Source organism: Otolemur garnettii, unplaced genomic scaffold, assembly GCF_000181295.1.
Source record: "Otolemur garnettii isolate 467f Iridium unplaced genomic scaffold, OtoGar3 scaffold00020, whole genome shotgun sequence".
Taxonomy (NCBI): Eukaryota; Metazoa; Chordata; class Mammalia; order Primates; family Galagidae; genus Otolemur; species Otolemur garnettii.
This window is the reverse complement of record NW_003852415.1, coordinates 7,414,751-7,419,070: the sequence shown is the minus strand read 5'-3', so window position 1 is coordinate 7,419,070 and position 4,320 is coordinate 7,414,751.

Genomic DNA, 4,320 nt, shown 5'->3' with positions numbered 1-4,320 from the left:
AAGTCTCCATTTTTTTAATGGCTGAATAGTATTCCATGGTGTACATATACCACAGCTTCTTAATCCATCCTGAGTTGCTGGGCATTTAGGCTGTTTCCACATTTTGGCAATTGTAAATTGAGCTGCAATAAACAGTCTAGTGCAAGTGTCCTTATGATAAAAGGATTTTTTTCCTTCTGGGTAGATGCCCAGTAATGGGATTGCAGGATCAAATGGGAGGTTTAGCTTGAGTTCTTTGAGGGTTCTCCATACTTCCTTCCACAAAGGTTGTATTACTTTGCAGTCCCACCAGCAGTGTAAAAGTGTTGCTTTCTCTCCACATCCATGCCAGCATCTGCAGTTTTGAGATTTTGTGATGTGGGCCATTCTCCCTGGGGATAGATGGTATCTCAGGGTGGTTTGATGTGCATTTCTCTAATAATTAGGGATTATGAGCATGCATTGATTAATTCATTGATTAGTCTGTCTAGGTGTTTGGTATAGGTCAAAATTGTTTCTGATGACACTGCTCAAGAAATTAGTTGTAGAATTATTACCTCAGATCTCTAAGACTGGACTATCAGGCTTCACCAATGTAATCTTAGTCAAGGCTTTTGGATTTCAATCGACAGAACTTATCTTAAGCTTCAGAAGAGAAACCATCACAAGATAACAAGGTATATTCTCTGTCTTAAGCAGTAATAAAGTCCCAGTGTTCATAGAAGTAACATTTTCAGATACTATAGTATATGTGTGCTAACATATATTGAGTTCTTACTATGAGCTAGGCACTGGGCTAAAAGCTTCATACATGTTAATTTATTTTATCTTCTAAACAACTCTATATATGAAGTGCTATTCTTTTTTCTTAAATTTCGGATTATATGAGGTACAAATGATTAGGTTACAGTGTTTGCATTTGTTAGGTGGAGTCCCTCTTGTAGTGGTGTCTCTTATCCAAGAAGTGTGCCATATACCTTTACATTGTGCCCATTAAGCGGGAGCACACCAATCTCCCTCCTTCCTCCCCTCCCCCCTTGCTTCATTCTCTTCTCCCCAACTTTAATTGAGCTTTTTTTCTTGTGTGGGTGTGTATTAGTTCATCTACTGGCTTCATATTAGTATTGAGTACATTGGATATTTGCTTTTCCATTCTTGTGATACTTTATACTAGGACAAATGTGTTTCAATTGCATCTAGATTAATACAAAAGATCCAAAGTCTCTAACTTTTTAATGGCTGAATAATATTCCATGGTATACATATACCACAGTTTATTAATCCATGATAGGTTGATGGGCACATTTTGGCAATTGTAAATTGATGATCTGAGATAAACAATGTCTTTATGATAAACATTTTTTTTCTTCTGGGGAGATGCCTAGTAATGGGATTGCAGGATCAAATGAAAGGTCCATTTTGAGGCTTCTCTGTGCTTCTTTCCAAAGAGGCTGTATTAGTTTGCAGTCCCACCAACACCATATAAGGGGCCCCTTCACTCCACATTTGCACCAGCATCTGCAGCAATGGAACTTGGTGATTTGGGCCATTCTAGCTGGGGTTAGGTGATATCTCAGGGTGGTTTTGATTTGCATTTCTCTGAAGACTAGGGATGATGAACATTTTTTCATATGTTTGCTGGGCAGAGTCATTATTCTTATCATCCACTTTTAGAAGAGGAGGTAATGAAAGCACAGAGTGATTAAGTAAATTGCTTGAGGTCCCATAGCTAATAAATATTGCCCCTAAAACGTGAATCCAAGTGATCTGAGTCAGGTATCTGTGCATTGAATCCCTCCAGCTACTTCTAGTGTGTCATGGATAATGGGTACAGGAATTCTGAGAGGGAATAGGGGACTGGTGATACCGGACAAGTGGTGCCCCAGCCAGCTCAGCCAGGCGGGGCTGGAGGACCTGCTGCCTCCATCTTGGCGGTGTTGGCAGCAGCCGGCAGAGGAACCAGCAAGCTGGAGCATAGGCAAGTGGGGGGTGGCATTGGGGGGGAGGGGGAGGAGAGCTTCCCTCTCCCCAACAGAGGCTCCAGTAGCCAAAAGAACCAAACACAAGCAGGGGAAGACACTGACTCTGTGCTGTCTCCTCACGTGGACTTCTGGCAATTCCTCCAGTGCATGATTGGTCTGTTTTCAAAACCTGCTCATGATTAGTCTGTTTTCAGGACCCGAAAGCTCATTGGACAACTGCTTCTATATATGCCAGAGAGCCTAAGCACAAACCTGGGCAGATCTCAGGAGAAAGAGCAGAAGAGCAAAGAGTTTTGGCTCTGTAACACTTGTATCCTGCTCTATGAGATTTGCCCCTTTATAAGAGCTGTAAACACTTGTAAAGAGGTTTGCCCCTTTGTAAGAGCTGTAACACTCAGATTATAAAACCTATCTTACTACTAATCCTACTCTACAAGGAGTTTTGACTTATTGTAAGAGCTATAACACTTATACCTGTTGAATAAAACCTATCCTGTGGGCTGTCGCTTCAGTTTTTGAACCGCTGAGACCAAGAGCCTGGAAATTCAGTATCAAAAATCCAGTATCACTGGCACCAAGAACTTGGAAGTTTAGAGGATAAAGCTAATCTGTACACAGGGAAAGAAAAATGAGTTAGGAACAGGATTCAGTGTTTTAGGCATATTCCCTCTGGGGCTGCACTGTTTACTCTTGCTGATTTACTCATTTTTCTTTCTCTATGTACAGATTAGTTTTATCTTCTTGAACACAGATGAAGATGTCCACCTAATGGCAACAGCCTCAGCTTTTAACTGTATATCAAGACTTTTCAGACAACCAATTGGATGCTTGAGTCCAATTTTAAGTCCTCAAAGGATAAAGAGCTTGACTGGCTCAAATTGTTTTAGGTGTCTCTCTCCTACTTTCCTAATCAGCCAAGGTCAGATGGGTAGAGGCTTTGTATAATATAAACAAGGCTTGGGGGCGCCAAACTGAGGGTAGCGTCATTCCCAGTTAAGGGGTCATATGAGTGAGGTAGGTCAAAGTATCTGCTACCTCTATCTCTAGCAAAGTATTGTGTAGTGGTGAGATCATTGATGACATTAGTCCTGAATGGGTACATTTTGAGGCAATGGTATGTTGAAACCCTAACCCCCAATGTTACTTTGAACAGGTAATTAAGGTTAAATGAGCATGGGGCTTTAATTCAATATAATTGGTGTTCTCTTAAGAAAAAAAGAGAAACAAGGTATGTGTCCACACAGAAATCCAGCTGGATGCAAAAAAAAGATGGCAGACTATCTGTGAATCAAACAGAGAAACGTTATGAGAACCCAAACCTGCTGTCCTCTTGGTCTTGGACTTATAGCCTCCCAAACTGTGAGAAATACATTTTTGTTGTTTAAGTCACCCATTCTACAGTATTTTGTTATGGTCTTCCTAGTAAAGGAATATATCACAAAACCTCTGTGTCCATATTTACCTAGTTTGCAAATGATAATTTTTGTGGGCTTTTTCAACTGTAAAGTCAGGTGATTCAGCTTGAGTGTTGTGGTGTGGTTGGATAACGTCTGTCGGCCATATCAGTTAAAAATAATAACTATCATTTGGAAATTACAAGACAGTTATGTGTACAATTTATTTTGTTGCTTTTAACTTATTTTTTTTCCATTTTGGTAAGTAGAGGATCTTCCGTTAAGAAAGATTCTGTGATCTGATTTCACATTTGTTTCTTGGATGTCACATCTGTCAATTGAGAGCCCACCAAGTGCCCCACATGGCAAATAGCTGCTATGAATTAAGTACTCAAATTTGATTTCTGACTTTTTGGTCCCAATTGTATCCTCTGATTTTTACTTTATTTGGATAATATCACTTTAAATATAGGGTCCCTATAATTGAATCCAACTCTCTAAATATGGTTGAACCAGTGAAGAGGGGTTCTGAATGATGAATTTTATGAATGTGCCTCATGGTTATGTTAGCTTTTTTTTTTTTTTTTTTTACAGTTGATCAGATATTGCTTCCTCAGGAAGTTACTCTTTTGTGACTTTTCATAAAAATCCATGCAGTGTTCTTTCACCCTACTGTAATAATTTATTCATTTCTTTCTGTCACTTGGCTCTGAGCAACTTGAGAGGAAGGCATATGTTTTTCATCTCTTCATTACCACTGCTTCTTCAGTATCTAATGTCTGGATCTTAGAAAGATCTGGAATTCATTTGCTGAATTGTATGAGTGAATATAAATGCTTTGCAAATTAAAATGTTAACAAATAAATGGAATTATTACTATATTTCTGCATGCATATGGAGTAATTTTTCAGCTGTTATGAATTATCTTCATTTCTGCGTCAGTTGGGGTGTATTTTTTTTTTTTT